The 24334-nt window shown below is 39.0% G+C and overlaps 1 protein-coding gene across 4 annotated transcripts in view; it reads left to right on the top strand.

Annotated features, from left to right (window-relative positions):
* The window catches only part of LOC100018407 (histone-binding protein RBBP4-like), a 35729-nt gene extending 15228 nt beyond the window's left edge, over positions 1–20501 (top strand). Inside the window, exons 3-4 of one of the 4 annotated variants that reach the window (XR_457658.3) lie at positions 6525–6616; positions 20380–20501. The gene's annotated coding sequence lies outside the window, so the exon portion shown is untranslated. Of the gene's footprint in view, positions 1–5846; positions 6109–6524; positions 6617–20379 lie in introns of those variants that run through there. The other 3 variants (XM_056811297.1, XM_007473599.3, XM_056811296.1) reach the window with 3 other exon arrangements.
* The last annotated feature ends 3833 nt before the right edge of the window (positions 20502–24334 follow it).

The following is a 24334-nucleotide window of genomic DNA, read 5'->3' as shown; positions in this document are numbered from 1 at the left end:
AAGAAGGAAGGAAGAAGGAAGGAAGGAAGGAAGGAAGGAAGGAAGGAAGGAAGGAAGGAAGGAAGGAAGGAAGGAAGGAAGGAAGGAAAGAAGGAAGAATGGATCATGGTCATTTTCCTGCTCAATAAACTCCAGAGGCTCTTTATTAGCATTAGAATCAGATGTAAATTACTCTGTCATTTAAAGTACTTCACATCCTGGCTCCATTTACTTTTCCATTTTACAAATTGACCTTCCTTCATTTCTCAATTGATGTCTTTGCAAGTCCTAGAATGTACTCTCTCCTCATAGTTGCTTCTTAGATTTTCTCATTTCCCAAAAAGTTCAGTTCAAAGTCCACCTTCTACATGGAACCTTTCCTGATTACCCCCACACACCTCCCTCTTTCATGAATGACTCCCTCTTTCAACTAAAAACTTACCTTTTCTTTATGTCCCGATATTTTTGTACATACTTATATACGCACATATCTCTCCCACAGAACATGAGCTCCTTGAGAGCAGGGAATGTTTCATTTCTCTTTTTGTACCCACAGTCATAGCTTATTAGATGTTCTATGAATGCCTGTGGACTGATTAATAATGTCTTCAAACACAGAGGAAAAACAACTGCCTGATTGCATGGGTTGAGGGGGATATGGCTTGGGTTGTAGACTCTAAATGAATATCCTAATGCAAACACCAACAACATGGAAATAGATTCTGATCAAGGACACAAGTAATACCCAGTGGAATTGCCTGTCAGCTATGGGAAGGGGTGGGGGGAGGGAAGGGAGGGAAAGAATATGATTCTTGCAACCAAGGAATAATGTTCTAAATTGACCAAATAAAATAAAAAAAAATAATGTCTTCAAGGCAGCAATGTGTCAGAACCATCTCTTACTGGTTCCTGGGATCCCATTGTAAATTTTCAGTGTGAGCATTTACAGCTTAGAAATTTGTAAAGCTACAAATCAGTGCCTTATTTATTGTTTTGCTGGTTGTCTAGATTTTTAAAAAGGGAAGGAGCATTTGTTAATAATGTGGATTGAACTTGAAAATTGTGTGTTTTTCTTCTTAGAGAACAGGTTGTTAAACATTTACCAGCACATCCCTGCTCCCAGGCCAGGGCTGGGGGCCATTTAAATAACTTCTGAGAGGTTCAGGATGGCCTTGGCTGCTTATTGGCACATCTTCAGGCTCATGAACAAATCTGAATTATTTGAGGCCCCACTTGGCATTAGGATCAGAGTGAGCAACCTTGGGAAAGGTATACCAGACGAGATAGATATGTTCCCAGATAAATATAATACAGATTCAAGTTTGATAAGTACATATCTGATTCTCTCCACCTATTGAGAATCTTTTCTTTCATGAAACTTCTGACTTTCTGGAACTAAAAGTGAGCTCTCTGCGGCCACTTTGTTTACTTCTCCTATGTACTTAATTCTCATCAAACTTGTATTAGGGCTGTTTGCCCTCTCTTTTCATCTTGGGCAGCTAGGCGGCACAGTGGATGAAGTGCCGGGTCTGAAGTCAGGAAGACATTTTCCTGAGTCGAAATCTGGCCACAGACACTTACTAACTGTGTGGCTCTAGTCTAGTCACTTAACCCTGTTTTCCCTCAGTTTCTCATCTATAAAATGAACTGGAAAAAGGAATGGCAAACCAGTCTAGTATTTTTGCCAAGTAAACCCCAAAGGTGGTCAAAACGAGTAAGACAATACTGAGCAACAACTTTTGCTTGGATTCTTAGAATTCATATCTTTTTTTGAGGCAATCCCTCCTAACTTCTGCCTCATAGAATTCCTCTTTCCCCTCAAAACTCAGCTTCTTTACAAGGTCTCCCCTGATCTCTGCTGCTAGTGATGCTTACTGCTTATTTGGTTTTTGGCTTGGACAAATCACAACATATTCTGTTTGCCTCCGTTTCCTCAAGTATAAAATGAGAATAATAAGAGCACTTACCTTCCAGGGTTGTTGTGAGGATCAAATGTGATAATATTTATAAGCTGTTTAGCACAATGCCTGACACTTTGTAGATACTATATTAATGCTTTCTCCACTTCTTTTCAGTTCTTGATCTATGCTACTAAAATTCCTTCCAAAATTTTATTGAATTTGTTTTGTAAAAGCTTGTGTGTGTGTGCACATATCCTTTTTCTCTTTCCCTTCCTTCCATTGAATGTAAGTTCCTAGAAGTAGGGGATTGTTTGATTTTTGTTTTCATATTTTCAGGGTCTAACACATAGTAGGTACTTAATAAATGCTAATTAATGGTTTGGAAGTATGATAAAGTGCCCCTCTTTTGGGAGGATTCTTGAGCCTTCCTTACATTATCTTATATTCACTTATTTAATGTATCTTGAATAACTACCATGGAGCTTTCCTAGAGCTGGGTCCCTTCCAGTGCCTCAGAGCTAGCCCCTTCCACTGACACATTTTTTCTGGCTATTTCCCATGGATCCCTTCCCTGATAAAAGACATGCATCAACAGAGGTTTCTGGTTGAGTTCCATGTGCTGCAGCCTTTTGTCCTCTATTGTCAGTTGTGTGAGGTAAAAAATCACTAATGTTGCTTCAGAGAGGTTTGGCCACTGAACCAAGAAAAGTCGCCCACTCAGTAGACATTAGTTTATTTTTTCAGTTACACATAGAAACACTTTTGACAATTGTTTTTTGACATTTTAAAATCGAGATTTTCTCTCTCCTTACTTTCTTCCACGCCAAGTGATTAATAGTCAGATGCAGATTAAAGGTATACTTTCATGTAATACATATTTCCATATTGCTTGTGTCATGATAGAAGACAAATATCACACATATAATAGAAATCTCATGAAAGAAATGTAGGGAAACTTTGATCTGTCCTCACATTTAAACAGTTCCTTCTTTGGCTGTGGATAGCCTTTCCCTCATGAGTCCCTAGTTGGTTATCTTGGAGAGTTGTTTTGCTGATAATGGTTTAGCCCTTCACAGTTGATCATTATATAATATTTCTGTTACTGTATAAAGTGTTTTCCTGGTTCTGCTCATTTCACTTGCATCAATTCATATTAGTTTTTCCAGGTTTTTCTGAACTCATCATTTCTTATGGTACAATAGTATTCCATTACATATATCATGACTTGCTCTCATCCATTCCCCAAGTGATGGATAATGCCTCAATTTCCATTCTTTGCCACTACAAAAAGAGTTGATAATTGTTTTTTATTACATGTTGGTCTTTTGCCCTTATCTCTGATCTCTTTGGGATGCAGATTCAGTAGTGGTATTCATGTTCCATTTTGCTTTCCAGAACGGTCCTTATCAGTTCATAATTCCACCAACAGTGCATTAGTGTCCCAATTTTCCCCCATTTCCAACAGCATTTATCATTTTATCATTTTCCTTTTTGGTCATGTTAGCCAATCTAGCAAGTATAAGGTGGTATCTCAGAGTTGTTTTAATTTGCATTTCTCTAATCATTAGTGATTAGGAGCATTTTTTTATAAGACTATGGAAAGTTTTACTTTTTTCTCTGAGAACTGCCTCTTCATATCTTTTTTATTAATCTCCCCTTGATTTTTAGTATTAACGATTTTTTGTTTAATTGAGGATTCTAAAATTTGTTCTTTTGCTAGTTTTTTTAGTTGCATTTCCAATTCATTGATCTATTGTTTCTCTATTTTGTTGGTGCAATAAATGAATTTCCCCCCAAGTACCACTTTGGCTGCATCCCATATATTTTAATGTTGTCTCCTCATTGTCATTTTCTTTAATGAAATTGTTGATTGTTTGTACAATTCTTTTTTAATCCATTTGTTCTTTAGAATAAAATTATTGTTTCCAATTAATTTTTAGTCTTTCTGTTGCCCTTTGTTGAGTGTAATTTTTATTGCATTATAGTCTAAAAATTATGTAAAAAGATTAACTTTGACCTTTACAACTCTCTCTTCTATGATTCTGTGCATGACTTAGGACCATCTCTCCACATGTTGTTGAATCCATATTGTTGAGGTAAGCTTCATCCTGGACTTTGGCCCTTTGGCTGCTTTTTCTGGTTTGTGTTTCTTTGCTTAAGCATGGGGCATTAGGGATCTTCAGTTCCTCAAATGTAAAATAAGCTCTGAAGAATGAAATGGCAAACCCCTCTAATATCTTTGCCAAGAAAATCCCAAATGGAGTCATGAAAAGTCAGACATGACTGAAATGATTCAGCAATAACAACAGCACTACAGGAGAAAGATGCCTCTTTAGCTACTACATTGCTTCTTGGAGGGGAGAACAAATAACAGCAGGAGAGTGAGCACAACCAAAAATGTGAACTTTGAGGGAGCTGTTCAGACAGTGTAGAGAAATGAAGAAGAAATGTCTACTTTTCAGTCCCATTAAATTTTGTTTTAATGTTTTAATTATCAACCTTCCAGGGTATATAGCAATAGTTTTAAGTGACAGCTTTATGTTTAAGTTGACAAAGTGTATTTGTGAATCTTTTGTGTAGAAAAAATAAATAGCTGTCCTATGCTTGATGTGTCTGTCAATAAATATTTATTTAAGTGCCAGATTGAAGAATATCTATTTCATTTCAGAGGCAATAGAGAGTCACTGCGGTTTATTAAACAGGAAAGTAACATCACAAACATATTGTTCTCAGAAAGATCTTGAGTTTTCGTGGACTGCAAGTTCAACATGAGTTAGTAGTGTGACATAGCAGCCTAAAGAACTAATTAAAACTTGGGGTACATTAAGAGAGGCATAGCTTTCTGGATCAGGGAGGTATCAGCCTCATTCCATTATGTCTTTGTCATATTTCACCTGGAGTGTTGAATCCAGTTCTGGGTACCATAATTTAAGAAGGACATTGTGAATGTGAAATCCCCTACCCCCCTTTATGATTAATTATAGTATTGGCTATTAGCATTTGTGATTCTAGCGCAGTGAAGCAATGATAGCATAAGTTGAGTGACATACTAAAAGTCCTAAGTCAAGCAAATGTTAGATGTGACTTTTCTTAGAATCATTCTTGCAAGAATAATACTAAAAATAGATATCAGTTACCACCCATAGTGATATTCTGCATTTAAGTTTTTGCTACACTCCCTTTTTAGGGGATTGAATATAATTTTCTTTCTCCTATTTAAGCCACATATTTTAATTTGACTGTCTTATAGCTGACTGCTTTGGAACTGACTATACTTGAGCTGATTGTTCTGATGTTACTTGATATTTGATCACATATACTCTGTCATCTGTTGGAGCATCAATTTTGTGGTATATAAGGATGTCACTTACAAGACTCAGGGCCTTTGGTCTTGTCAGACCAGCCCTTTCTCACTAAACCCATTTCTTTTTGGCTTGGAGAAAGCTAGAAAATGTCCAGAGCAGGGCAGCCAGGATGGTGAAGGGCCTTGAGTCCACATCATGAGATAATCTTTTGAAGCATTTGGGGTTGTTTAGAACTGAAAAGAGAAAACTCAGTGGAGAGGAAGCAGGGGGTAAGGAATAAGATAACAATCATCAAATATTCAAAAGATAGAATGTTATTTGCTTTCTTTGGTTGAAGAAGGCAGAACCAGGAGCAATAGGTAGGTGGCTGGGATTCTTTTGGTGGTGTATGTGTCTCTCTAGAATGAGCACTTCCCATGGATCAAGAAGCTTTAAAAAATATTTCCCAATCTATTTATAATTATCTCTGTTTAAAAATTAAATTTTAATGAATATGTTGATCTGCCTTCTCTCCCTTCCTTAACTTTGAAAAGAAAAAAAAAGGTCCCACAGATTTTGTAATAAATATATAAAGTCAAGCAGAACAAATTCTCAAATTGGCCATGTTCAAAAAAAAGTCTCCATCTATACTTAAGTCTATCATCTTTTCATTCTCTTTCAGGAAGTGGGTAGCATGACCAACTTTCTCTAAAGTGCTTCATGTCTCTGTAGGCCCTGATGTCTCTTCTTGGAAGGGTACCATATGATGCTGCTATAAAACTGGAGGAATGAGTTGGAGAAGCTCCTTAGTCATTACTGGAGACTATGTGAAGAAGGAAAAATAAACAGCTTCTGCTATAGCATTAAAACCCATGTCTGGCTATGTTACCCTCCGGTTTAATAAATTCCAGTCACCTCTTATGACCTTTGCAATTAAGTACAAATTCCTCTGCTTGGTATTTAATAAAAGCTTGTTGACCTAGAGAGACCAGGTATAGGATAACTATTTATTTTTTTCACCCAAAAGAAATTATTAAAATACAAAAGACTCACCAATACCCTTTGACAAAAGACTTCAATATGGAGTTATCACTTTAATCTATTATACTTTCCTGAGAAGTGAATGATTAAAATACTAAAACAAAATTTAGTGGGACTTCTGAGTAGGCATTTCTCCTTCACTTTTTCTACCTTGTCTGAACAACTCTATCAAAACCCATGTCTTCTGGTTAGGTGAATGTTTTTTAAATATGTTTTTGATATTTTCTATTTCTTACATCACCAAAGTTATCCCAAGTATCCCTTCCCCTCCCCATCCTGGAGAGCCATCCCATGTAACAAATGGTATTTTTTTTTTGAGGGGAAAAAATAGCACAACTGAGTGATATGCCACAAACATGTGCAATGTAGAATACCTGTGAATTTTCCACATGAATGAAAGCATAAGTTAAGGTATGTCATCTTATATCCCTTTTTTCAAGTCCTGCTTAGTCTTTATGATTTTGTTACATTTACTTTTTTTTTGATGTGTTGTTCTTTCCATTATATTGTTGTGGTTACTATATACAAGTATTTCTTCTACAACTTGGGTGGGGGTGTAGAGCCCCCTCAACCTGGAAAATCAGTGTAACATTTTTTTAGCCCTCCCTGAGTATCAGAGAAGAAGTCTGAATTTTTTTTTTCTTTTATGGTATTAAAAAATAAAGCATATTGATATTATACAGCACTATACTTATATTTTATGCATTTCTGAGGTTCTAAATTTTTTTCTGTGTCACCTGTTGGCCATCACATATCATCTGTGGCTTTTGCAATACTACCAAAAAATTCCCATTTAATTTCTTATGCCAACCCTCTATATGTCAAAACAGCAATGGGGAAAGTTACCACATGGAAGGCACACCTCTTATGTCATTTTCTTGGTTCTGCTTATTTCACCTTGCATTAGTTCATATAGATCTTTCTATGCTTCTCTTTATTCATCACCTGCATCATATTCCATTGTATTTATTTGTGCCACAATTTGTATTACATCTTTTCTATGCATCTACTCTTTTCTACAGTTCTAAGTTCTTGTTAGAATTGGTCTTTTCCAGGAAACAGTGGAGACCCACTAAATACAGAGAGGCTCATCACTAGGTTGGTTAGGGTGGAGAATTTTTTAACCAATGTTCTTGAAAAGCATAGTTCCTAGATGTGGAAGGATTTGCAACCAGTTTATTTTACATATGAAGAAACTGAGACCAACAGGGTTAAATGACTCACCCAGGGTCACACAGGCAGGATTATCCATTCTGAGGAAATCATAGGACTGTAAAATATTGAAATAAGTATGTATGTATGTATGTATATATATATATATATATATATATAGGGAGAGAGAGGAGATGGAGAAAAAGAAAGGGGGGGGAGCGAGAGAGAGAGAGAGAGAGAGAGAGAGAGAGAGAGAGAGAGAGAGAGAGAGAGAGAGAGGACACGGAGAGAGGATAGTCAAATTAGGAAGGAATAAGACTTTCATGAAATACCTTTCTGAGTCTTACATAAGATATAAAGTATGAAAAATCAGTTTCTTCCCTTATCTAAGATAAGAGACCAAGGAGGGTCTAGGAGTTTTGGCTTAGGAATATCTAGTCTTGGAAAATGCAGAAAAATTCTCAAACATCTGTGCAGCCTCAGCCTTCTCTGGAAACAATGAGGTAGGGAGGAAAGAAGGAAGGAAGGCAGGGTGGAAATTCTCATTGGCTAATCCTTTTGAGAAAGGGGTTTGGAATGGGAGGGTGTCCCCTGTGCTGTCCAGGAAGGATGACGTCTCCAAGGTCTTTTCCAAGGGGTAGATCAAGGACTAGTCCAAGAAGGGTGGGGGCGCCCAGGTCTACCCCAGAGAGGGGAGAAGAGTTCAGAGCTCTCCCAGGTAGGACGGAGCTAGCTGCCAAGGGCAGCTTCTTACCTAACACTAAATCTCTCCTGGAGAATAAATACCATTTGAAGTAATTCTCCAGCCACTGACAGAGTGACTTTGTACCATGCCTGTGTTCAAACGCCCCCTCATGGCCTTGAGAATTAAACACAACTCCACTCCTGGGGGAGGGAGAATGGAAGACTACTGTCCCATATTAAAGTGCCAATTTACAAGGCTCAGAATCAAAAAATACCAGTTAGAAGGAAACCTCAGAGTTCACTTAGTCCAACTCCCCAAATGTCCACTCATCCCCTAAACAGTCTTCCTCACAACCATCTATATAAATCTGTGAATAAATCAGGTTAAAAAGGGAAAGCCAGATTTCAATAAACCTACTTGAACTCCTTTACTTTACAAAACAGCTCATTCCACTTCAGGACAATTACAATTAGAGAAATCTTTTACCTCAAAAGTTGCAGTTTATTATAGTTCACTTTTGCTGACTCTCTGTGACTGCATTTGGTATTTTCTTGGCAAAGTCCTGGAGTGGTTTACCATTTTTTTCTCCAGTTCATTTTACAGATGAAGAAATTGAAGCCAACAGGGTTAAGTGACTTACCTAAGGTCATACTAGTAGTAAGTGTTTGAGAACACATTTGAACTCACAAAATTGAGCTTTCCTGACTCCAGGCTCAGCATTATCCACTGCACCATCTAGCTGCCCCCAATGGTCCCAGGAGCTTATGATATTTTAAAGTTTACAAAACATTTTCTCCACAACCTTGATGCCCCCCACCCCCCCACCAGAAATATGACTATCATTCCTCCCATTCTCTGAGGGAGGAGAAAGCCTCAGAGAAGGGAAGGAAATAACCTGTTCCTAAATACCTGACCAGAGAATTTGAACCCAGGTCCTGTGATTTCTAACTGAATGCTCTTTTCAATACTGTGCTACCTCTCCAACATCAGTCTCCCTTAATTTTGTACTTTTTTTAAACCCTTACCTTCTATCTTAGAATCAATACTGTGTATTGGCTCCAAGGCAGAAGAGTGGTAAGGGCTAGGCAACAGGGGTTAAGTGACTTGCCCAGGGTCACACAGCTAGAAAGTATCTGAGATCACATTTGAACTCAGGACCTTCTGTCTCTAGGCCTGGCTCTCAATCCACTGAGCAACCCAGCTGCCCCCCCCCCCCCCTTCCTCTTCCTTTCCAGGCTGGATGAAGAAACTGTAAAAATGCAAAACAACACTTACTGTGAAATGTAGAAGAGTCTTAGGAAGTCATCTGTACTGGGGCAGTTAGCTAGTAGATAGAGTGCAGGCTTAGAGTTGGGAGGAACTGGGTCCAAATTTGATCTCAGACACATCCTAGCTGTATGATCCTGGGCAAGTCACTGAGCCTTGATTGCCAGCCCTTGCCGCTCTTCTGTCTTAAATAGAAGGTAAGGGTATTTCTAAAAAAAGAAACTCTGAGAGGTTAAGGGACTTATCCAGAATTCTGTGGTCAGGATATATAAAAAGTCTTACTAACTCCATGGTTTTCTATCTATTCACTCTGCCACGGTGCCTGTCCTTTAGAAAGATTAGTATTATTTCCTTTTTGAGGGTTACCAGGCTAGTAGATCAGGGAAATGACATCATTTATTTAGATTTCTGCAAAGTATTTGGCAAAGTCTCGTGCTATTTTTGTGGGCTAGACAGATGATGTCAGGATAGCATGAATGACTGGACTCAAGGAATAGACATGAATGGCTTGATATCAGCTGAGAGGTGGGTCTCTAATGGATTTGCCCTTGACCTTGTGCTAGCGACTGATTTTATTAATAACTTAGATAATGTAATTGATGAAACACTGAGCCAATTTGCAGGTGACACAAAGCTAGGAAGGATGACTAACATGTTGAGTGACAAGAGTGAGGATAGAAAAGGAGCTTGCGAGGTTAGAACAATGGGTTAGAATTTTATTGGATTAAATTCACATCAGTATTTTACTGAATCTGTGCAACGGGTAATAGATTTTGAGCTGCTGGAAGGGACCTTAGAACCATGCACTCTGTCAACACAGTTTATAACCCAACATCTCATTTTTTCTTCTTTAGATCCTCCATAAGGTCTCTAATCAGCATGCTAGGAGGCTTCATGTAGTTTTTTTTTAAGTTTTATTTAATTAATTGATTTATTCATATAGGTTTTTAAAAAAACAACTTACATTCTGCCTTAGAATCAATGCTGTGTATTGGTTCCAAGGCAGAAGAGTGGTAAAGGCTAGGCAATGAGGGTCAAGTGACTTGCCCAGGGTCACACAGCTGGGAAGTGCCTGAGACCAGATTTGAACCCAGGATATCCCTGTCTTTAAGCCTGGCTCTCTATCTACTGAGCCACCTAACTGCTTGACTGTAGGTTTCTGTATTTGGTGACTATCGGCATAGCATATAGGATGTTGGTGACTGAACTGGCCCATTTTATTTCCTTATCACACATTTCCTAGATTGTATCCCTTATACTGACTGTGTGCTAGTTGTAAATTTCATCATAAAAAATGAAACTTAAGAGCAACAACTGTAAAGCACTATACTTGGGAACAAAAAGAAAATATTGTTACAATACGAGATGGTGATTAGACCACAATCCATTTAAAAAAAAGAATATTTGGACATGAGCTCCTTGACTGGTTGTTCAGATTTTCATCACCATCACAGCAAGGCTAACTCTGACCCTGGAACTTCCCTTAGTGCCTGAGAATGTCTCTGCTTGGAATATCCCCTGGCCATGGCAGCTGGCCTCTCCCATTGGTGAATCCTTTTGGAACTTCCATTTTGGGTTGGGTCCCAAGCCAACAATCTTTCATTCTTCTCCTGCATGACTTCTGACTCTCAGGATACCTTCATGTGGGTACCTTTCCCCCAAAGCACCCCCCCCTTTTAAATCCTTTAAAATAAACAATAAAACAACCCTTACATTCTATCTTAGAATTAGTATTAAGAATCAGTTCCAAGGCAGAAGGGGGGGGAGGGGGGTTTGGTTAGACAATTGGGGATAAATTACTTGCTCAGGATCACACAGCTAGGAAGTGTCTGAGACCAGATTTAAGCCCAATTCTTTATCCACTGAGCCACTTAGCTGCCACATTCAGCTCCTTTTTAGTTGAATGTCAGCTCATTGACAGCAAGGACTCACTTTTTATTTGTATTTCTGTTCTCAGAACTTACACTTGGGGGCAGCTAGGTAGCTCAGTGAATTGAGAGCCAGGTTCAGAGAAAGGGAGGTCCTGGGTTCAAATATGATCTCAGACACTTCCTAGCTGTATGACTCTGGGCAAGTCACTTAACACCCATTGCCTAGCCCTTACCACTCTTCTGCCTTGGAGCCAATACACAGTATTGACTCCAAGATGGAAGGTAAGGGTTTAAAAAACAAACAAACAAAAAAACTTACATGCTGGAAGCCATCAAAGACCATTCTGTTTGACATGGTCCATGTGGAAACCAGGGACTGCAAAGCAGCCCCCAGGAAGGATGGAAATACACATTGAAACCCCCCAAAGTGACTTTCATTATTAACATCCCCTTATTATTGGAATTGCTATGATTGTTATTCTTACTTAGCCCCAGGAAAAATAGATGAGAGCAACATGCTTGCAGGGTTAATACAGATGTCCCACTCTGTCCCCCCAGGATATTACTAGGAGAGCCCACTTACAAAATTAAACCTAAGGATTCTTATATACCCACTTAGATAGGACCCTCTTTTCTAGGCATAAAAACTTCTGGCAAATCTGTGCTCTGAATTCCCTAACCTATATTTGGATCGTATTGATTCTACCCACTGATTCTGCCTTTAGCAACAATGTTTTGTTGACTATCTCCCTAGGCTTCCTGTTTGTTGTTAGATTCCATGGAAACATGTATGTTGAGAATGAAACTGTGTGCCAAGTAGATGTGTGATCATGAGGGTATAAAATAAAGCCAGGCCTCAGCCAAGGCAGAGCAGTTTATCCTATGAAACTTGTGCTGCAGGTTGGATGCAGAAAGCTGTGTCCCATTCATCATTTCACCTATATCGTCCCACCTCCAAAACCCTATCCCCGGTGGGAGGCTTGCCCACCCCACAGCACTTACACTTGTTGGCTGCCTATCTGCCTATTTGACTTTGTATTCCTAGTGTCTAGCAATGTGTTTTATAATAGATATAAAAAATGCTTGTGGAATCAATTTAAATTTTGGTTTTGATGAACTTCAAATTCAATAAGAGTCAGGTAGTACAAGCTGGCAACCAAAGTAATAGTTATAGTAATAATAATAATAATAATGTGACTTTAGGATGCTACTCTAGGCCAAGCTTGATTTCAGTCTGGTAGTTCAGATTTGAGTTTGGAGCAATGAGACATTCATAGACTAACAGTTAACAAAAGGAAATTTGCTAAGCAATAGTATAGAAAGGCTATTCAGCAAGGATACAGAGTTGAATGAGTTGGGTTCAACTTCCTGGCTCTGAATTTTCCATGGTATAGCACTAGAGAAGCTCCTTATTCTTTGTGTGTTGGCTTTTATACTTAAGTGACTATCAATGGCTGAAACTTAGTTCCTTGGAATAATTAATTTTCAAAAATGGTTCAGAAAGACTTAAATTTAAAAAAAGGAAATTAAAAAAAAGAATGGTTTAGATTCTTTTAAGAGAAAAATTAGTATAGATGTTGCTCCTACAACAAAGACATTGAGGTTGATGATGGGCCCAATGTACTGGGTAATAGCCTCTTATCTGACTGATTACATCTGGAGGACTGGGTTGAATTCTTGTCATTACATTGATGAACTAGGAGGTATCCAGAAGAGCATGAGCATGATGGTAAGGGAACAGAAGACCATACCATATAATGTTCATTTGAAGGACCTGAGAATATTTACTCTGGAGAATGCTTGAGGTGGGATATGGTAGTTTACATTTCAATGTGTGTAATTAGAATTTTGTACCCCTGGACTTCATTTATCAGAATTCCTCTTTCATCCTCACTTTACACCCTTACCTTTTGTAGATAAAAGTTTCTATAACTCCACCCTCTGCTCTCTCTTCTCCTGTTTTTGTGGTCCAGAAAAATGCTCTTTACTCATGGTTTTTACTTTTCTTCTACTTCAAATGATTATTAATAAATCTTATAAAATATAATACTTGGAGTTAGTGGATATAAATTTTTGATATTACAAACAGAAAGAAAACTCTAGGGCAGGCATTGTCTGTGACTAATTCAAGTGCATAATAACATAAGTAGGCATTTAATAAACGTCTGTTCAATTAAATTAAGTTGAAATTATTTTAATGATATTGATGTATTTGAAAGACTGACATATGGAGAAGGAATTAGGCTTATTCTGCTTGGTCCCAGAGGGCAGAATGAAGAACAAGAGATTAAGTGGCAGGGAGGCAGATTTCAGGTCAATATAAAGAAGAAAATAATTCTCAACAGTTGGTCTTGTCTATGAGTGGAGCAGTTAATAAGGGCTACTAGGTGCCTCCGTGGATAGAGGAGTGTCCCTAGACTCAGGAATACCTGAGTTCAAATCTGTTCTCAAACACTTACTAGCTGTCACTTAACCCTGTTTGCCCCAGTTTCATCTTCTATAAAATGAGCTGGAGAAAGAAATGACAAAGTACTCTAGTATCTTTGCTAAGAAGATCACAAATGGGGTCACAAAGAGTCAGACACAACTGAATAATAACAGCAAAAGTGGAAAGGACTAGGGGAAAGGGATAACCATTTATATAGTACCTACTGTCAACTTGTTTTCTGGAAACCCTAGGTTTGCCCCTATCCCTTGGGAACTTGCCTTGAGGGAAGTCCCAGACTGACCTGGTTCCTGGCTAAACAATTAAACTTAAAGTACTTAATGATCCCAGTTTAGGTGGGACTAGTAGACATAATCAAATCTTAAGTCTTAAGACTTTCTCCCTTGGTATCAAAGTCCTCTCCCAGGTAGCCCAGCCCTGGACTCCTCATTTCCTTGTAACCATTGTAAAGCCAGTCAATCATACTTCCCCCTCCACTCATGAAGCCCTAGAATGTAATCAGAAGGTGTTAATGTGTTTAACTGTGAAGATGGATCTAAGCTTTGATCCCTTTATGAGGTACAAACACTTCAAGAAGGGAACAATAAAATAGAATTTCAGCACTTTGAGATTGGGAAATATTTTAAAACTGAAGTTACCTATGGAGCCCATGGAGGGAAGGAAAAAGAGGAGAAAGAAATCTGTGTCTTCTCTCATCTTTGATCATTGGCTTTGAAAGGAAACCATTTGGGCAGTAGGAGAGCAGAGACAAATTTCCAGATCAGACTTTGGGAGAAAGGGAGAAAGCATGATCAAAGAGCACAACCCCTGGCAGCAGAGAATAGAGCAGGACTATAGAGAGGAGCAGATACTGGGAATTCATATGAGAAATCCATCCTGAAGAGATGCCATATTGAAGGTGTGTGAGGTGGAATGAATTCTTAGCATAACATTTTGGCTTGTACCTTTAACATATTACAAGGGCAATATTTATCAATAGCTCCAAAATCAACATCCCTAGGACCCCAGCAGAAGTTAGTAAAGCTGGTTTTTCCTACTCCCTGATGATTGTCCTATCCTTATCCTTAATACAAAGGCCTCCTAATCCCCAATTGGTCTGAGGGAAACAGTAATAATCAGTGTAAATGTTCTTTTGAGTTTGTACTGACCCCTGTCCCCTGGAAACTTGCTTTAAGGGAAGCCCCAGACTGCTTGGGAGTTTCTCCCATTGTGTCAGAGGGGTCACCAAGGTAGTCAAGCCCACAGTTGGAATCTTCCCTCTCATATCCATTGTAAAACATCAGTATCTCCCAGGGGATCAGCTCTGAATTCCTCCTTCCTTAGAATTAATTGTAAAGCTAATCAATTTAACACTCCTGTCCTTTATTTCTGGAAAACAAAACTGATCCTTGAAGAATTTCTTAAATCTGAACAATTCTAAATTGTTCTAAAATCTAAAAATTTTAAATTCTAAATTCTAAATCTGAACAATACTCCCTTCAGGGAGGTTTGATTATGTCAGGATTTTTCTATAAATAAGGGGTTTTCTGTAAATTGGCATTTGTCTCACATCTCACATCAATGACTTGAGGAAGTGTCCCACATTTCTCTGTAAATCTTGGGGGGGGGGCATTTGTCTCAGGTCAATTGACTTGGGCCATTGCCCCACATCTCTCTCTCTCCTCTCTTCTCTCTCCCAATAAAGCATTGCATTTTAATTTATTGTTTCCCAGGTATCATTTTGAATAGTGGTTAAAAAGGGTACATCTTGTTATTTCAAGATCCTCCTTAAAGTTCCACTTCACACAAGGGAAAATTGCATAAAGACTTTATTATAGAGAGAAAAAGGACTTCCAGATCCTGAAGTACCAATAGATATGGGATACTTTTGCCACTCACACATAGCTCAATTTTCACTGATTCTTCCCACAGACATTTTGTGTTTGTGGGAGATTTCATCCCAGGTTTATAGAGGGAATGTTTTGTAACTATTACTCTTGTTATGCCATCTGAGTAAATGCCTTTACTACAGGCTAATTAAGTCTACTGACTGACTATAAATGGAAAGAATATTAGTGGGAGTTTATAAGCTTTAGTGGTAGGACTATAGCTCTACATGATTACTCCTGGAACTCAAGAATGTTAATAGTCCATTGAAAAGTTAGCCCAAAGAAGGTATATGTATACCTATGCATATGTGTGTCTATTTTGTGTATAAATATACATACATGACTCATTTACATATAACACACACATTTACCCATTTCTTGTTAGATTTGTAAGTTCCCAGAAAGCATACTTAATATAAAAGGAAAAACATTGATCCCAGGCTCCGTCATTAGCTCTATAACTTTGGACAAAGTCATTTAGCTTCCCTTTGCCTTCATTTCCCTAACTATAAAATGGGTATAAAAATATTTGAGCTACTATCTATTTTTCTTAGTAGTTGTAAGGAAAGTACTCTGTAAACTTCAGTGACTATAGAAAATGATGACTTTTGAATTATTATTGAAAAGTATGTTATGGATATCTATGGATATGGTATTCTTGACACCTAGCATAGAGTAGGTTCTCAATAGATACTCACTGAATGAATTTGAGACAGGCCTTGAAGGATACATGCAATTTAGTTAGGCAGTGATAACCTTATTTTTTGAAACCCTTTAAGCACTGCTAGATCACCCTAGGTAGGGTTAGTAGGCTTGTCTAACCTCATCTCATCCTAGGTATGATTAGTAGATACAATCAAATCTTAAGTACCTTTTGGTCTCCCACTGTATCTAGCTCTCAGGTAGTCCAGTCCCTGACTATATTCTCCCTTCCTAGCCTCCAAGTAAGCCAACCAGTTGATCTTCCTTTCCTATATTCCCTAAAGAGTATACAAGATCCCAAGTTCTTTTGTTCCATGGCAAATTCCCATCCGTGGTATTTTCCCCCAAGACAGTGTTCCCAGAGTCCCAGAACTTCATTCTGTGTGGGATTGTGCTTGTGCATGATTCTGTGTAGTGGCCATAAAAGCATTGTTTCTCTTATCCTGATTAAAGACATGTTCGTTGTTACTGCTTTGGTGGTTCTGTGGTTTTCTAGGTTAACAGCAGAAATGTCAAAGAAAGGGGGACTGGCCTGGGGAAAAGTACGTTCATCTATGAGTGAGGAATATAGGCTGAGGGCAAGGGAAGCCATGAGAGATGGGGCCAGAGAGCTCAGTTGGATTCACATTGCTGAGGGCCTTGAATAAGGTTTCTGGGATCTTCTAAAGGGAAGGATTCTTTGACATGGGAGCTCAGAGATTTACCCTTCACCTCCGTTTCCTCTATACCCAGTCCCAGAAGTTTCACTCATTTGGTAGGACCCTACTGAAATCTGTCTGTTGATAGTTATACTTGGCAATGACTTTATATCTGCCCCCGGGCTGGCATTTGGCTTCAACCCCAGATATTTAAATGTGACTAACTGATTAAAATTAGGGAGATTTCTTGAACTTCTAGGAGTGAGTCATTCTGGCAAAGGGCACTCACCCAATTCATCCTGAGGCAGGCACTGTCTTTTTGAGCACATGAGGCTGTGATAGCATTACCAGCTTCTGGGCAGAACAGATTTGGTTCAGCAAGAATAAATTATCAAATTCTGCAGGATCTTGCAAAGCAAAGGGGAAAAAAAGACCATCAAGCAATTTTGGAAGATGTGGGTGGAAGAAAAATTCATTATTTAAAAAGAATAAATCTATTCCACTGTCCCCACCAAAGCTTTTTGACAGTCATGAGCCTTGTAAGGGCCTGACTATGCTGCTGGACTTCATCATGTCAGATTGGGAGCCATGAGAATTGGATATTCATCCCATCTCTGCCATGAACTCCTAGTGACATGGGATAAGTTGTTTCCTTTCTCTGGTCTCAGCTTCCTTATCAGTAAAATGGAATGATCATGCTTACATTGCTTTCCTCTTTGATTATTCTTGAGAATTTTTAAATACCCAAATAATGAATACAAATTTATTTGTAACCACTGTCAAAATCCCAGGTCCATTGGCCTAGAACACTTCAGAGAAGAGGGAAGGGTTTATAAAGTGTTGCCAAGGACAAACCTGTCACTGTTTTTGTGACCTAAATTCAAGAATAATTGAACTTTTCTGTATTTTCTTGACCCAAACTCAATAAGTTCAGAGTATATCCTGGCACATAATTCATTCATTTCAGAGCTGGAAGGGTCCTCAGAAATCATCTAAACCATTAAAAAGATTTATTTTTTCCTGAACTTAACAAGCACTAATTAAAATGAGCACTTCCATATACAAAGTCAAACTTAAAAACATGGTAGTCTATGAAATGATGGATCTCTGTTTTTATAGTTTGTTCCAGGTTCTAGCACTATCTTTTAAAGTAGAAGAATGTAATGAATTAGAGTTCCTATCTAAAACAGTGGATAGAGCAGTAGGCCTGAAGTCAGGAAAGCCTGAATTCAAATATGACTTTAGATGCTCTCTGTTTGACCCTGAGCAAGTCACCTAATCCTGTTTGCCTCAGTTTTCTCATCTGTAAAATGAGCTGGAGAAAGAAATGGCAAAACCAATCTAATATCTTTGCCAAGGAAACCTGAAATGGAGTCACAAAGAATCTGAAATGACTGAATAACAACAATATATGCTATATTAGTACATAATATAGAAGATAGATTAGAAGCATACTGAACATATATTTCATATATATTCAACATTTAACTTCTAAACTTAGAAGTATATAATACATTAAACATTTAACTTTCAAAGTTGTCCTCTTTATCTGTTTCCTTTCATCCATTTTCCAATTTACAAGTAATGAAACTGAATGTCAGAGATGCTAAGTACTTTGTCCAAAGTCATACAGGGAGTAACTGCTGTTCTCATTCTGTTGGGGTTTGAACCTACGTCCTTTTTTTTAACTTAATTAATTAATTTAGAATACTTTTCCATGGTTACAAGATTTCTGTTCTTTCCCTCCCCTCCTCCCATCCCCTCCTGTAGCCAACACACAATTCCATTGATCAAGACCTATTTCCCTATTATTGATAATCACACCAGGGTGATCATTTAGAGTCTACATCCCCAATCATATCCTCATCAACCCATGGGACCAAGCACTTGTTTTCCTTCTGCATTTCTGCTCCCACAGTTCTTCCTCTGATTGTGGATAGCGTTCTTTCTCAAAAGTCCCTCAGAATTGTCCTGGATCATTGCATTGCTGCTAGTGGAGAAGTCCGTTACATTCGATTGTGCCACAGTGTACCCGTCTCTGTGTACAATGTTCTCCTGTCAACCTAGGTTCTTTGATTCTAGCTAGAATGGTCTTGGCTACTTCCCACAACACAGGTCCACTGACCTAAGCAGCTAAAGCCATCCTGGTAACCACATCTCTGGAACCATGCTGCTCTGTCATGAAAAAGGCCAACCTGGCTCATTCTCCCTCCATCTTTATAAGATGACAACTCTGCTATAGCTGCAAGAAAAAAAAAAGTACCAGTTGGGAAGTTCTGGCTCTCCCTGTATTTATCTGCTACCTGTATATGACCTTTAGGGCAACTAGGTGACAAAATCAATAGAGTCCTGGGCTCAGAGTTAGGAAGATTTCATTTCCTAAGTTCAAATCCAGTCTCAGGCATTTATTAGCTATGTGACTCTGGGCAAGTCACTTATCCCCATTAGCCACAGTTTCCTTATCTGTAAAATGAGCTGGAGAAGGAAATTGATACCAAGGATCATTTCCAAGACAGAAGAGTGGTAAGGACTAGGTATTTGTGCTTAAGTGACTTGCTCAGGGTCACACAGATAAGAAGTATCTAAGACCAGATTTGAATCCAGGATCTCCCATCTCCAAGCCTGGCTCTCTATCCACTGAGGCACCTAGTTGTCCCTCCAGAATCTTTGCCAAGAAAACCCCAAAAGGGGTCACAAAGAGTCAGACATGACTGGAAAATGACTAAATAACGATAAAAAGATGGTCCCACATTGAGCAAGACCTAAGCCTTGTCAGGGTTATTGGCAATAGCAATTACTTTCCTGTCTTTACAGTTTAGATGCCTTAGCTTCCTTAACATTCTAACAACTGTAAAGTGCTTTGTATATTATAAAGGGTGGTACACATGTAAGAGCTCATTATTGCTTAACCCAGATGCCCTTAAATATCACCCCCCACTCCCCATGGTCTCTGTCCTAGAAATTCCACCTTTTGAATTTTATGCCATTGGGTTAAGCCTTGATGTCTCCAAAGAATCTTGTTTTATAATGTAGACCCTTCCTTGGAGGAGAAAGAATGCTTCCCAGGCTAGGGGAACATTATCAGTTACATTTTCCCCTGACTGAAGATTCCCTATATGGATCCTGGGTACTTAGAGGTGTGTCTGTGGCCAAGCAGAAGAGGAGGGGAGGTGAAAAGGGCTCAAAGATGGGGAAAAGAGTTAAAAGGGGGAGTTGGGAGGTTATTGGAAAGGTTCTCTTTCTATTTTACAATATGCTAAAGGATTTGGGTCCTTCCTTCACTAAATCTAATTGCTGTGCCTCTGTATCTCAACCTAGAGATATGGAATGGGGGAAAAGCCAAGGTGGGCTGGAGCAAATCTTACTGGCTCCTAAGAGGCAAATGTTACATTTTCAGCATGAGTATTTTATCTTGGACATCGACAAACTACAAACCAGGGCACAAATTGTTGTTTTATTGATTTTCTAGACTTAAGAAAGTGATGGAGAAAATGTTAATGCAGATTAAACATAAATGTGTGTTTTGTGTGCATTTTCCCCTCCTAGGAAATCCACTGTTAAACGTTTATGAGCACATTCCTGGGGAAAGGGAAGAACATCTGTCGTACTTTCAGTCAAGCTCAATCTCAGACATACGTAAAATGATAATAAATGCTAGCATATTTGAATGGTGTCCTACTATTTATAATTTATAGTTTATTAAGTTTTTTTAACCTTTAGCATCTATCTTAGAATTTATTAAGCCCTTACTATGTACAGAAATGGCTAAGTGCTTTTCAACTTTTTAAAACCCATACCTTTCATCTTCGATTCAATACTGTGTATTGGTTCCACAGCAAAAGAGTGGTACTAGGCATTTGGGATTAAGTGACTTGCCTAGGGTCACATAGTGGGGAGTACCTGAGGCCAGATTTGAACCCAGGGCCTCTCATCTCCAGATATGGCTTTCTATCCACTGAGCTACCTAGCTGCCTCAGTTTATGAAGTTCTTATATATCTATTATCTCATTTACATTTTACAGTACATCTGTGAAGGAGGCATGGAAGGGATTATTAATCTCATTTTAGAGATGAGGAAACTAAGGTAGATAACTGTAATGATTAAAATTTGGGGGGAACTGAGGCAGGTAGAAATTAGTTTCTCTCTGCAAGGAGTATTATATTTTTAGAGTTTTATTTAAGATAAGGAATTTAGGAAAATACAAGTAAGAAAGGCACGTGGTAGGCCCAGAGAGCCTATTCACGACCACTCACATCTTGCCTGCTAGGTGGAGAGCCACGTGTGCTCCGAAGCGGAAGTAGGAAAAGAGAGCCCCAGTAGGTGGAGAACTCCTTTAAATAATAATTTGTGATCTCACCCAGGTGAGAATTCAGTGCCATTACAAAGCATCCTGGGAAGTAGAGCAAGGACTTCTGGGGATTGAAGTCCTAGGTTCAAATCTCCATTTTTACATGACAGAGAAATGAATTGCCTAAAGTTATACAGCTAAACGTCAGAGGTCTCTTGTCTCCCAGTCCAGTCTTTGTTCCATGGAAGGAGTTATTAAAACCATTTTAGAGATGAGGAAACTGAGGCAGACAGTTGAGAAGTGACTTGCCTAAGATCAGACAGGTAAGTGTCAGAGGTCTCTTGTCTCCCAGTCTAGTCTTTGTTCCATGGAAGGGGATATTAATCCCATTTTAGAGATAAGGAAACTGAGGCAGACAGAAAAGAAATGATTTGCCCAAGGTCAGACAGGTAAGTATCAGAGGTCTTTTGGTTTCCAGTCCAGTCTTTGCTCCATTAAGCAGGGCTTCAAAAAAAGGGGGACCCCTCCCCACAACACCTAGAATCTATTTTCTATAGACAATGAGAACAATTAGGTAATTCACTGAAGAATTCAATTCAGAAGGTTCAAACATCTTTGATTCTCCAGCTCTGCTATCCTCACTGATCATATTCACTGGATAATTTCTTATGGCACTTCCCCATCTCCTCTCCCAGCCCCTTTCATTTGCCTAGGTCAGATACAGGCCGGGTGCACATAGCCCTGAGTGAAGTGGAGAGTGGAATTCTCCAGATTGGTGGGTTGTTCTGTGCCACTTGGTCTCTAGATGCTTGATTGGTCAGCCTGGGGAGCTGGAGCTCAACCAAGAGCTTTACTCTGGACATATGTCACCTTGCCCAGAGCCTGAGGCCAGCAGATGCCTCATCAGCCTGTCTGGTTACATTTGAGAGCTTTGACCTACTTTCCAGTTATTTACACCCATCCTTCCCAGTATGTGTCTGTGTGTATGTGTGTGTGGTGGAGGAAGCCAGGGGAATATGGGAGAACTGCTTAAGCCCTTTGTGGATATATTAATGTGTGCCCATATAAGAAAATGTGTGCACAGATAAAAATTAAGTCTAAAATGTATGGTATAGGAGCAGCTGGATGGCTCAGTGGATTAAGAGCCAGGCATAGAGATAGGAGGTCCTTGGTTCAAATCTGGCCTCAGACACTTCCCAGCAGTGTGAACTTGGGCAAGCCACTTGACCTCCATTGCCTAGCGCTTACCACTCTTCTGCCTTGGAGCCAATACACAGTATTGGTAAGGGTTTCTTAAAATAAAATAAATTTTAAAAATGTATGGTATGTGTTCTCATAAATGTAGCTATAGTATATGTGCATGGGTTCATATATGTAATATGTATAGGCATGTGTATATATGGGTGGGTATGTCTTATAAGTGTAGAATGTTCCACTCTTCCTCTATAACAAGAGAAGGTTGAATTAAACATGATCAGGTCCCTCCTAGCTCTGACATTCTATGTTTTATGATTCTAAGACTCTTTTACTTTCTTCCATTCTATATTCTAGTGTTCCTGGGGTGATTGAGGAGCCCCACTAACTTGCTGGGCTGGGACACCTCTCAAAGAGCTGGACACATGTCCCCCGATCACCTTTATTTGACTGGCTCTCAGGATATTCTGTAGTTCCATGTACACTGGTCTCCATTGTGACTGTTTTCCAAGAGATGGATCCCAGATTTTCAGACAATGGAGGATCCATAGTGAAATCCAACTAGGAAGTGCTCCAAATTTATTAGGGTTCCCTTCCCTCAACCCTTACCTTCCATCTTAGAATCAATACTGTGTATTGTTTCCAAGACAGAAGAGCAGTAAGGACTAGGTGATGGGGATCAAGAGACTTGCCAGGATCACACAGCAAGGAAGTGTCTGAGGCCAGATTTGAACCCAGGATCTCCTGTGTCTAGGTCAACTCAGCTTTTAGGACAAAGACAAAACATGTAGAACAAACAGTCAATAGTCTGCTACAGTTTGCAAAATGTTTTTATACTTTCTAGAATTCTGTGCTACTTTTAAAGCACATTGCCATCAATGAATTAAAATTTGTTTTTCACAATAACTCTGTGAGGTAGGGGTTAAAATACTTCCTACATTGTACAGCACGATGCCAATGTGAGGTGCCATTATTTATGGAGACTGGTTTCACCAGGCTTCTCTCTGCAGTTTCCTTGTGAGTCAGTGATGGGTTGTTACCATTTTCCTGGCAAGGAAGAAGCCAAGCCACAAACCCTAGGAACAATAAACATCAGGGCAGAAAGACTGCGTTGTGGTTGGGAACCTTGCCCAGTCCCCAGTGTGCTGGCTCCTTTGGAAGGAAGTGGGCTCACCTGGAAGCTCTAGTCATTTTAAAAAATTTACATAAAAACTATGGGGACCTCGTAGTAGTATTGCCTTGTTCTCCTGAGTACTATCCGCTGGACTTGGCTTCCAGGAAGGGCTACAGAAATACTTGTTGAATGAAGACATGAGTGAATAATAATAATAATAATGACAATTGACACCTCACATTTTATTTTTTTAAACTTTAATTTTTATTTTTTCTTAATTTCATTTATTTGTTCATTATTACTTTTTTAAACAATTTCCTTCTGTATTAATGGTAGTTCTAAGACAGAAGGGCAAGGACTAGACAATAGGGGTTAAGTGACTTGCCCAGGGCCACACAGCTAGTAAGTGTCTAATTCCAAATTTGAATGGAGGTCCTCCCAACTCCAGGCCTGTCATTCTATTTACTCTGCTATGTAGCTGCCCCTTACATAGCACTTTAAACACATAATCTCATTTCATCCTTCCAACAACTCTGTTCAGCCATTCCAATTTTATACAATAGCATTTCCCCCCATTTTATTTTATTAAAAACAAAAACAAAAAACCCTTACCTTCCATCTTAGAATCAATCCTGTATATTGGTTCCAAGGCTGGAGAGTGGTAAGGACTAGCAATGGGAGTTAAGTGACTTGCCCAAGGTCACACAGCTAGGAAGTGTCTGAGGTCAGATTGGAACCAAGGACCCTCTGCTCTTGGCCTGGATCTCAATCCACTGAGCTACCCAGCTGTCCTCTTTCCCCCATTTTAAATGAGAAAACCAAGGTATAGAAATGGTAAATTATTTGTTCAAGTGAATAATGGAACTAGGATTCAAATCTAGATATTTCAAGATTCCAAGTCCAG

The sequence above is a fragment of the Monodelphis domestica genome, chromosome 1, assembly GCF_027887165.1.
Source record: "Monodelphis domestica isolate mMonDom1 chromosome 1, mMonDom1.pri, whole genome shotgun sequence".
In the NCBI taxonomy this organism is placed as follows: Eukaryota; Metazoa; Chordata; class Mammalia; order Didelphimorphia; family Didelphidae; genus Monodelphis; species Monodelphis domestica.
Note: the sequence above shows the minus strand (reverse complement) of the source record. Positions and strands in the feature narration are given on the sequence as shown.